The sequence below is a fragment of the Chionomys nivalis genome, chromosome 1, assembly GCF_950005125.1.
Source record: "Chionomys nivalis chromosome 1, mChiNiv1.1, whole genome shotgun sequence".
Classification (NCBI taxonomy): Eukaryota; Metazoa; Chordata; class Mammalia; order Rodentia; family Cricetidae; genus Chionomys; species Chionomys nivalis.
This window is the reverse complement of record NC_080086.1, coordinates 542,561-554,832: the sequence shown is the minus strand read 5'-3', so window position 1 is coordinate 554,832 and position 12,272 is coordinate 542,561. Positions and strand designations below refer to the sequence as shown.

General features: G+C 40.1%; 1 pseudogene; it reads left to right on the top strand.

The window, feature by feature from the left end:
- The first annotated feature begins 11,329 nt into the window (after positions 1 to 11,329).
- Positions 11,330 to 12,272, top strand: LOC130880123 (olfactory receptor 4A8-like; annotated as a pseudogene).

Sequence of the window (12,272 nt, the reverse complement as noted above, 5' to 3'; positions counted from 1 at the left end):
AAAATTTGTTCTGGTGGAACCCAATTCTGACTAAAGTTTTAAAGGTGCTAAAACACATAAAAAAATAAGGCGTGGAAGTGGCAGAACTGTATGTTTTCCTACACTTATGCTCAACTATATGTGTGTCTTCGTCAGTCTGAAGCTTCAAGACTGGCAACTGTAGATCTTCTATATCAGGTAACAGCAGAAATGTGCTTGAATTACATAGAAGTTTTATCACAGCTGACATCTGAAGCAAGTGAAGATATTGCATGAATCCTTAACCACTATTATACCATGTAGATGTGTTTACCTTTGCTCATTTCCAATTAAAACATAATCCATTACAGGCAAAGGGTATGAGCACTTAAATGTAGTAGAATAAATAATTCCTAAAATACTTTTATACCTATGTCCTAAAAGTGAGGCAAATGACAGCATTACTAACAACTAAAATTTATTTAGAGGTCACAAGTAGTGAGAAGATCTTGACGAAAACTCAAAAGTAAACAAAGCTCTCTAGGATGCAGATATTTAAGATCCCTGTAAGATAACATAGGTAGTAAGTAGACGATCCTGACACTGTAACATAAGCACATGACCCAGAGTCCACAGAATTCTCCAATGTGTTACTCTCTTTTAAAGTGTGTTTGAGATTATTTGATTATACGGTATTGATAAAAGCCAGAATCCTTATTTAGTGTCATGTTCACATCCCATTTATTCCTGATTATCATTACTAAAGAAGTAGATATAATCTTAAAGATTGATTATGTAAGAAAACTTTGATAGCATCAGGATAAACCATACTCTGAGTATATAAGATCACAAGAAGGAATGCGAGCAAAAGATTCCTGTGATAAACTGAAATGCAGCTGATATTTTAAGTCCTATGATCTCACAGAAAGTATCTAAATTGGAAAATTAAAAGCTAAGCTGCCATTAATCATAAAATACAAGCATAGTTGCTGTCAGTGTCACAGACTACTTGGTTTTTTGTAGAGAGTTTGCACCACTCTACTTCATTTGGCCAAATAGCAAGTGAAATATGTACATATTACAAATGACAGTGCTTTCTTATTTTTATATATGGATGCTGTGTTTTGTGTGCTGTTTTTAAAAGAATGCATAATCAGTTAAGATATTTTAAACAGAAAAATTAAAAGTTCTGTAACCTCACACGTGCTTAAGCTCTATGAGATCAAATCTATTCTATTTCAGTTTTATGATGCTGTATTTCATGTGTGCATCTTAAAATTTCCAATGAATTTGTATATAGAGAAAAACACACAGGAATGCCTCACCTTTTAACACAGACTTTTGTTAGTTTGGTATTGTGTACTACTGTACATGGCATTGAAAAACTGAATAGTTTCCCTGGATGTTTTTCCTTCCACTCTTATGTTTTCTGTGAGTATATGAATTTACATATCTCCTAAATGTCTAAAACTGACAAATGAGAGAAAACATAATACAGTTCCTTCTGATTCTGATTTAAACAGACCAATATTTTTCACTTGTATTTGTTTTTTGTCAAGTGATATATTTCACTTCTCTTTATTGGTGATAAAATTTAAGTGATATGCAAAATATTTTTAAAATATAAGACTATATTTCAAAAAAGGCATATTCTTTTTTTTATTTTTATTTTTTTATTCTTTTTTAATTAAAATTTCCAACTGCTCCCCGTTTCCCATTTCCCTCCCCCTCCTCCCACACATTGCCCCCTCCCCCCACTCCCCTCCCCCATCCCCACTCCTCTTCTCCTCCCCCCAGTCCATTCCCCCTCCCTCTCGATACTGAAGAGCAGTCCAAATTCCCTGCCCTACAGGAAGACCAAGGTCCTCCCACTTCCATCCAGGCCCAGGAAGGTGAGCATCCAAACAGGCTAAGCTCCCACAAAGCCAGTTCATGTATTAGGATCGAAACCTAGTGCCATTGTCCTTGGCTTCTCATCAGCCTTCATTGTCCGCCTTGTTCAGAGAGTCCAGTTTCAACCCATACTTATTCAGTCCCAGTCCAGCTGGCCTTGAAGAGCTCCCAATAGATCAGTTCCACTGTCACAGTGGGTGGGTGCACGCCTCGTGGTCCTGATTTCCTTGCTCATGTTCTCCCTCCTTCTGCTCCTCATTTGGACCTTAAGAGCTCAGACCGTTGCTCCAATTTGGGTCTCTGTCTCTCTCTCGATCTATCGCCAGATGAAAGTTCCTGTGCCATTCTCCTTGGCCTCTCGTCAGCTCTCATTGTCCGCCACATTCAGAGAGTCCGGTTTTGTCCCATGTTTTTTCAGTAGCAGTCCAGCTGGCCTTGGTGAGCTCCCAATAGATCGGCCCCACTGTCTCAGTGGTTGGGTGCACCCCTCATGGTCCTGACTTCCTTGTTCATGTTCTCTCTCCTTCTGCTCCTCATTATAACCTTGGGAGCTCAGTCCGGTGCTCCAGTGTGGGTCTCTGGCTCTATCTCCATCCATCGCTAGATGAAGGTTCTATGGCGATATGCAAGATATTCATCAGTATGATTATAGGATAGGTTCATTTCAGGTTCCCTATCCTCAGGTGCCCCAATGAACTAACTGGGGACATTGCCCTGGGCATCTGGTAGCCATTCCAAGTTCAAGTCTCTTGCCAACCCTTAGGTGTCTCCCTTAACTAAGGTATGAGTTTCCCTGCTCCCCTATCGAACCTTCCTTTATCCCCAATCACCCCGATTCCCCCAGTTCCCCTCATCCTCTCCTTCACACTTTTCTCTCCCCATCACCCCTCATCCCCATCCCACCCCACCCCCAAGATTCCAATTTTTTGCCCATCAGTCATGTCTATTTCCCATAGCTGGGAGGATATCTATATGTTTTTCCTTGGGTTCACCCTCTTGTTTAGCTTCTTTAGGATCACAAATTATAGACTCAGTGGCCCCTATCCATGGCTAGAAACCAATTATGAGTGAGTACATCCCATGTTCTTCTTTTTGGGTCTGGGTTACCTCACTCAGGATCGTATTTTCTATTTCCATCCATTTGCATGCAAAATTCGAGAAGTCATTGTTTTTTACCGCAGAGTAGTACTCTAATGTATATATATTCCACACTTTCTTCATCCATTCTTCTATTGAAGGGCATCTAGGTTGCTTCCAGGTTCTGGCTATTACAAATAATGCTGCTATGAACATAGTTGGAGAAATGCTTTTGTCATATGCTAGGGCATCTCTTGGGTATATTCCCAAGAGTGGTATTGCTGGGTCCAGGGGTAGGTTGATCCCAATTTTTCTGAGAAACCGCCACACTGATTTCCAAAGTGGTTGCACAAGTTTGCAGTCCCACCAGCAAGGGATGAGGGTACCCCTTTCTCCACAACCTCTCCAGCAAAGGCTATCCTTGGTGTTTTTGATTTTAGCCATTCTGACAGGTGTAAGATGATATCTCAAAGTTGTTTTGATTTGCATTTCTCTGATCACTAAGGAGGTTGAGCATGACCTTAAGTATCTTTTGGCCATTTTAACTTCTTCTGTTGAGAATTCTCTGTTCAGTTCAGTGCCCCATTTTTTAATTGGGTTAATTATCCTTTTAGAGTCTAGTTTCTTGAGTTCTTTATATATTTTGGAGATCAGACCTTTGTCTGTTGCGGGGTTGGTGAAGATCTTCTCCCAGTCAGTAGGCTGCCTTTTTGTCTTAATGACAGTGTCCTTTGCTTTACAGAAGCTTCTCAGTTTCAGGAGGTCCCATTTATTCAATGTTGCCCTTAATGTCTGTGCTGCTGGGGTTATACATAGGAAGCGATCTCCTGTGCCCATATTGTTGTAGGGTACTTCCCATTTTCTCTTCTATCAGGTTCAGTGTGTTCAGATTGATATTGAGGTCTTTGATCCATTTGGACTTGAGTTTTGTGCATGGTGATAGATATGGGTCTATTTTCATTCTTCTACAGGTTGACATCCAATTGTGCCAGCACCATTTGTTGAAGATGCTTTCTTTTTTCCATTGTATACTTTTAGCTCCTTTATCGAAAATCAGTTGTTCATAGGTTTGTGGGTTAAAATCCGGGTCTTCTATACGATTCCATTGGTCGACTGCTCTGTTTTTATGCCAGTACCACGCTGTTTTCATTACTGTAGCTCTGTAATAGAGTTTGAAGTCAGGGATGGTAATGCCTCCAGAAGTTCCTTTATTGTATAAGATTGTTTTGGCTATCCTGGGTTTTTTGTTTCTCCATATAAAGTTGATTATTGTCCTTTCAAGATCTGTGAAGAATTTTGATGGGATTTTAATGGGGATTGCATTGAATCTATAAATTGCCCTTGGTAGAATTGCCATTTTTACTATGTTGATTCTCCCAATCCAAGAGCAAGGGAGATCCTTCCATTTTCTGGTATCCTCTTCAATTTCTTTCTTCAATGCCTTAAAGTTTTTGTCAAATAGATCTTTCACTTCCTTGGTTAGAGTTACCCCAAGATATTTTATGCTGTTTGTGGCTATCGTGAAAGGTGATGATTCTCTTATTTCTCTCTCTGCTTCCATATCCTTTGTGTATAAGAGGGCGACTGATTTTTTGGAGTTGATCTTGTATCCTGCCACATTACTAAAGGTGTTTATCAGCTGTAGGAGTTCTTTGGAGGAGTTTTTGGGGTCGCTCATGTACACTATCATATCGTCTGCAAATAATGCAAGTTTAACTTCTTCCTTTCCAATTTGAATCCGCTTTATCCCCTTATGTTGTCTTATTGCTATTGCTAAAACTTCGAGAACTATATTGAAGAGGTATGGAGAGAGTGGACAGCCTTGGCGTGTTCCTGATTTTAGTGGGATGGCTTTAAGTTTCTCTCCATTTAATTTGATATTAGCTGTCGGCTTGCTGTATATAGCTTTAATTATATTTAGGTATGACCCTTGTATCCCTAATCTCTCCAAGACTTTTATCATAAAGGGATGTTGAATTTTGTCAAATGCTTTTTCAGCATCTAATGAAACGATCATATGGTTTTTTTCTTTCAGTTTATTTATATGATGGATTACATTGATAGATTTGCGTATGTTAAACCAGCCCTGCATCTCTGGTATGAAGCCTACTTGATCATAATGGATAATTTTTCTAATGTGTTCTTGGATTCGGTTTGCCAGAATTTTGTTGAGGATTTTTGCGTCGATGTTCATGAGTGAGATTGGCCTGTAGTTCTCTTTCTTGGTTGGGTCTTTGTGTGGTTTTGGTATCAGAGTTACTGTAGCTTCATAAAAGGAATTTGGCAATGACTCTTCTGTTTCTATATTGTGAAATACCTTAAGGAGTATAGGTATTAGGTCTTCTTGGAAGTTCTGGTAGAATTCCGCATTGAAAGCATCTGGTCCTGGACTTTTTTTGGAAGGGAGGTTTGTGATAACAGCTTCTAATTCTTCACGACTAACAGGTCTATTTAGGTTGTTCACCTGGTCCTGGTTTAACTTTGGTATATGGTATTTATCTAAAAAAGCGTCCATTTCTTTTACATTTTCCAGTTTTGTGGCATACAGGCTTTTGTAGTAAGATCTAATGATTTTCTGAATTTCCTCTGTGTCTGTGGTTATGTCCCCCTTTTCATTTCTGATCTTATTAATTTGCAAATTCTCTCTCTGCCGTTTGATTAGTTTGGATAGGGGTTTATCAATCTTGTTGATTTTCTCCAGGAACCAGCTTTTTGATTCATTGATTCTTTCAATTGTTTTCTGTGTTTCTATTTTGTTGATTTCAGCCCTCAGTTTGATTATTTCCAGTCTTCTACCCCTTCTAGGTGAGTCTGCTTCTTTTTTTTCTAGAGCTTTCAGATGTGCCGTTAAGTCTCCAATGTGTGCTTTCTCTGTTTTCTTTAAGTGGGCAGTTAGTGCTATGAACTTTCCTCTCAGGACTGCTTTCATAGTGTCCCATAGGTTTGAGTATGTTGTTTCTTTATTTTCATTGTCTTCAAGGAAGAGTTTAATTTCTTTCTTTATTTCTTCCTTAATCCAGGTATGGTTCAGTAGTTGACTATTCAGTTTCCATGAGTTTGTAGGCTTTCTGGGGGTAGCATTGTTGCTGAATTCTAGCTTTAATCCATGGTGATCTGATAAGATACAGGTGGTTATTAATATTTTTTTGTAACTGTGGATGTTTGCTTTGTTACCGAGTATGTGGTCGATTTTTGAGAAGGTTCCATGAGCTGCAGAGAAGAATGTATATTCTTTCCTATTTGGGTGGAATATTCTATAGATGTCTGTTAAGTCCATTTGCTTCATTACCTCCATTAATTCTCTTATTTCTCTGTTAGGTTTCTGTCTAATTGACCTGTCCATTGGTGAGAGAGGAGTATTAAAGTCTCCTACTATTAATGTGTGCGGTTTGATGGCTGCCTTGAGTTTTAACAATGTTTCTTTTACGTACGTGGGTGCTTTTATATTAGGGGCATAGATATTCAGGATTGAGACTTCATCCTGATGAATTGTTCCTGTTATGAGTAGAAAATGTCCCTCTCCATCTCTTCTGATTGATTTAAGTTTGAAGTCAACTTTGTTAGAAATTAGTATGGCCACACCTGCTTGTTTCCTAGGTCCATTTACTTGATAAGCCTTATCCCAGCCCTTTACTCTGAGTAGGTGCCTGTCTTTGTGGTTGAGGTGTGTTTCTTGTAAACAGCAGAATGTTGGATCCTGTTTTCGTATCCAATCTCTTAGTCTGTGCCTTTTTATAGGTGAGTTGAGTCCATTGACATTAAGTGATATTAATGACCAGTGGTTGTTAACTCCGGTCATTTTTTTTAGTAGTAGATTTTGTGTGTTTCCCTTCTTTGAGATGTGCTGGTAAAGGGTCTCTAGATGTCTGAGTTACTGTGGTCATTGTTGGACTCCTTGATTAGTGATTTTCCTTCTATTACTTTCTGTAAGGCTGGATTTGTGGCTACGTATTGTTTAAATTTGTTTTTATCCTGGAAAATTTTGTTTTCTCCATTTATAGTGAATGAAAGCTTGGCTGGGTAGAGTAGTCTGGGCTTGCATCCATGGTCTCTTAGTTTCTGCAGTACATCTATCCAGGACCTTCTGGCTTTCATGGTTTCCATAGAGAAGTCAGGTGTAAGTCTGATAGGTTTACCTTTATAAGTAACTTGGCCTTTTTCCTTTGCTGCTCTTAGTATTCTTTCTTTATTCTGCATGCTTTGTGTTTTGATTATTATATGGCGAGAGGATGTTTTTTTTTTGATCCAGCCTATTCGGTGTTCTGTATGCTTCTTGAACCTTCATAGGTATATCTTTCTTTAGGTTGGGAAAGTTTTCTTCTATAATTTTATTAAATATATTTTCTGGACCGTTGAGCTGCGCTTCTTCTCCTTCTTCTATTCCTATTATTCTTAGGTTTGGTCTTTTTATTGTGTCCCATATTTCCTGAATGTTTTGTGATGAGAATTTGTTGGCCTTGCTGTTTTCTTTGATCAGCGTGTTTATTTTTTCTATGTTATCTTCAGAATCTGAGATTCTTTCTTCTATCTCTTGTATTCTGTTGGTTATGCTTGCTTCTGTAGTCTCTATTTGTTTACCTAGATTTTCCCTGTCCAGCTGGCCTTCTGTTTGTGTTTTCTTCTTTGCCTTCATTTCAGTTTTTAAGTCTTGAACTGTTTCCATTATCTGTTTGATTGTTTTTCCTTGGTTTCCTAGGGTATCATTCACTGATTTACTCAATTCTTCAAACTTTCTGTTATACTTCTCATCCATTTCTATAAGGGCATTTTTTACATGTTGTTTAAGGGCGTCAATCACTTTCATAAAGTCAATTTTATCTACTTCTTCGTGATTAAGGTGTTCATGTCCTCCTGTTGGGAAGTCGCTGGGTTCTGGTGGTTTCATATAGTTTTTCAGATTGTTAGGTGAATTCTTGCATTGGCGCCTGCCCATCTCTTTCTCCGAATGCTCCCCTATGGAACTTCTTTTACCGGATCAGGTCTCCTTGCCTACTGATGTACCTTCCCAGTGATGGCTCTCTGCAGTGATAGCTCTCCTGGTGCTCTAGTGATGTCTCTCGTTGCTTGTTGCAGGCAGGCCAGTGAAACAAAGGAAGTCTCCTCTGCCTACTTGCCCTGAGGATTTGCCCCCAGCGCCAGACAGACTGAGCTGGATGGTGTTATGTGCCCAAAGAGGAAAGTGGGCAGAAGGAAGAAGGGTTCCGGATGCAAGCCTCTGCTGTCTCTCCTGGTGCCGAGATCAGATCTCCGTGCAGGTTGGGTAGTTCGTAAACAAAGCGCCTACCTTGGTTGGTGCAGGCAGGCCAGTGAAACAAAGGAGGTCTCGCCTGCCTACTTGCCCTGAGGATTTGCCCCCAGCGCCAGACAGACTGAGCTGGATGGTGTTATGTGCCCAAAGAGGAAAGGGGGCAGAAGGAAGAAGGGTTCAGGATGCAAGCTGGGTGGGACAAGAAGAGAGAGGCAGTATGCGGGGTATAGAGCCCCTGCAGGGAGCCCAGGGAGTATAGGGAGGGGGATGAGGAACTTCAGAGTTCCCTGTCCAGGGCTGCTTCCGCCGCCGCTGGTCACAAACTCACCCTCTGCTGTCTCTCCTGGTGCTGAGATCAGATCCCCGTGCAGGCTGGGCAGTTCGTAAACAAAGCGCCCACCTTGGTTGGTGCAGGCGGGCCAGTGAAACAAAGGAAGTCTTGCCTGCCTACTTGCCCTGAGGATTTGCCCCCAGCGCCAGACAGACTGAGCTGGATGGTGTTATGTGCCCAAAGAGGAAAGGGGGCAGAAGGAAGAAGGGTTCCAGATGCAAGCTGGGTGGACCAAGAAGAGAGAGGCAGTATGCGGGGTGTAGTGCCCCTGCAGGGAGCCCAGGGAGTATAGGGAGGGGGATGAGGAACTTCAGAGTTCCCTGTCCAGGGCTGCTTCCGCCGCCGCTGGTCACAAACTCACCCTCTGCTGTCTCTCCTGGTGCCGAGCAAAAGGCATATTCTTAATGATGGATAATACTATTATTTTTCATTTTTAAACAGCCTGGCGTGGTGGAGCACAACTTTAATATCAGGACTCAGGAGGCAGAGGAAGGCAGATCTCTGTGGGTTTGAAGTCAGCCTGGTCTACAAGAGCTAGTTCCAGGGTAGGCTCCAAAGCTGTAGAGAAACCCTGTAGAGAAACCCTGACATGAAAACAAAACAAAACAAAAAAACCCACACAAAAAAAGAAAAACAAAATGAAAGCAGTCGTACTATTCTCCAGTTTTTATAGAATCAACCCTTTGATAATGTACATTATGCATAAGTCCAGCATTATGTGGCCTATTAATTCTGTTTTTTCTCTATTATACTACTACATAATAATCATATATGACTAGAAGGTTTGATTTGGTGAAAACCAATGCTAGTCAATACTGAAGCAACTGAATGTGTAGAAGTACAATGTAGAAGACAGAATTGAACACAAGTTATGTGATAACCCTGTGTACTGTGACAGGCATGCCTATGGCAGTTGGGAACTTCAAGAATGACAAGGACAGATGTTTTGGCTCAGATGGCAGCATAAATGTGAAGGAGACATGTATAAGGTGCATCCCAACTGGTTTTACAGCCATCCTGACTCTGCACGTGTCCTCTGGCACCAAGTCCTTGGACAAGAAATTTTCTTGATTGCTATTAGTTCAATTATATTTCTTCACAGGTAAATATTGATAATAATAGTACATATAATAAAACAAATTATTCCTAAAATGCATGATTTTAATCCAAGTCCAGAAAATGGTTCATGAGACACACATGTGTTGTTTTTTCTAACCCAGACTGTGTCTACATTCCTGTTAAGTGGACTTTTTTCTCAGCTGATGCTCACAGTGAACCATCTGAGAATAGTAACCACAGCCACCAGTGAGATGTCTGATGTTCTGGGCAGTGTTTAGGCATTTCATAAGAACACCAACAGACACTCTAGGAGATGGATACTATTGAAGTCCCTGTGGTACAAATGTTGAAGCAGAGGCAGAGGAGACTTACTAAGAAGGACAAGATCAGGATGACACAAACCGAGTGAACCTCACGCTGTAACCAGGTGTGGCTTCGGGGTCCACGGCTTTCCTCACTGCTCTGACTGTGTCAAGTATTTCTCAGATTCCTTCTTGCTACACCATGTACAATAAAAAGAAAGATATTATCCTGTCATAGTAGTTATTAAATTTTATTCTCCACTTAGTATCATTCAGGAAGCAGTGATAAACTTGGAAATATTGTGCAAATGTGAAGAAGGGAAAGTATGACGGCAGCAGAGAAAGAGAACAGGTCAGAAGAAACAGTGCTTAGAGGCTAAAATATTGTCCAATCTCCTTGTTTTTCAGGATACAAACAGAGACATGCTGATAATTATGTTCAGGAAATGACCCCAACAAACACCTTTGCATTCTGTCTACACATTTTCTTTGAGTGTTCTACTTTTGGAGATCCAGGCATTGATTTTCAATGTGAGGACCCTCAGCACCTAGGATGTATTAGGATAAACACTATGTCCCATTTAGTATTCACTCTCTCCTGTTTCTATATCCCTCTATATCTGCTTAGTTTTTCCTGAGAGTTCTGGAAAAATGTAAACGGTCTGCTGATGCAGGACATGGTAAGAGCAATTGTTAGTTAAGGTAAAGTAAAAATTCTTGTGAAAAACCTGATGGTGGATGCAATTGTGTTACTGATTACTATAAATAAATAAATAAATAAATAAATAAATAAATAAATAAATACAGTTCCACATGGAAGTGTAACTACTAAAATGTATCCGAGTCAGATGAATTAATTACTTCTGGTAAGGATGTGCTCAATAATATTTGAGGTATTTAGTGCAATTCAAAATTTACTTAATTTCTAGATTGAATGAAATGTGTATGATGACCAAAATTATCTTGTGAGTTGTAGTTTCTATGCCCTTTAGCATGAATTTTTGAGGACCAACGTTACTATGGGCATTGCACAAATTCATATTTTAAAATATTCTCCACAGATATCACGAGCTCAACCTTTTTCTTTAATACTAGTAGATATATTTTAGTTTAATGACACAACCACTTCTCAAGCTTCTTAAAGGAGAGAGCTTTAATCTGTGTGCTGCTGTCAATGTCAGGGTGTAATGTGCTTTAAATAACCACATTTGAAAGTTTGGGGGACAGAGATACCTCTGTATACATTTTTGCCTCGAGAGTCACTAATACTGAGACAAACCTAGGACTTAGAGATTTATCGAGAGAAAGTGATGGAACTTGTTTCAACGGGAAGTTCTTTAAATGCCTACTACTGGTTCACTACTGTGTTATAACAGAATGGGTTAATAGTCTTGTTCACAGTTTGTGGCAGGCTCTGGACTCCTGAGCTCCTTCTCTGGAAAAAACCTGATAGAAGAATAAATGGGCCAGAACAACAATGTCACCGAATTTGTCCTGCTGGGCTTCACTCAGGATCCTGTGGGGCAAAAAGTATTGTTTGTGATGTTTTCACTCATCTACATTGTGACGATGGTGGGAAACCTGCTCATTGTGACGACAGTGATTATCAGTCCCTCCTTGGGCTCCCCCAATGTACTTCTTCCTTGCCTCTTTGTCAGTCATGGATGCTGTTTATTCCACTGCCATCTCACCCAAGTTGATTGTAGACTTGCTCCGTGATAAGAAGACCATCTCCTTCACAGCATGCATAAGCCAGCTGTTTATAGAGCATTTATTTGGTGGTGTTGATATTGTCATTCTGGTAGCAATGGCTTATGATCGCTACGTGACTATCTGTAAGTCCCTGCATTATTTGATTGTCATGAATCGACGGGTATGTATCCTTTTCTTAGTGATAGCCTGGGCAGGAGGGTTTGTACATGCTCTGATTCAAGTTCTTGCTGTGTAAAAACTTCCTTTCTGTGGTCCCAATATCATTTATCACTTTGGCTGTGACATATACCCACTATTGCTGCTTGCATGCACTGATACCTACTTCATTGGCCTCTCTGTCATTGGCAATAATGGGGCCATGTGTATAGTGATCTTCCTCCTCCTCCTATTCTCCTATGGAATCATCCTAAGATCGCTCAAGAATCACAGTCAGGAAGGGAGGCATAAAGCTCTGTCCACCTGCAGCTCCCATATCACTGTGGTTTTCCTCTTTTTTGTTCCCTGTATTTTCACGTATGTTAGACCTGTTTCTAGTTTTCCTGTTGATAAGGCCATTACTGTCTTTTATACAATTGTCACTCCCATGTTGAATCCTTTAATATATACTTTGAGAAACTCAGAGATGAAAATTTCTATGGAAAAACTCCTGCAAAAGTTATTAAGTCCCAATAGAATAAGACTTTCTTCTTGA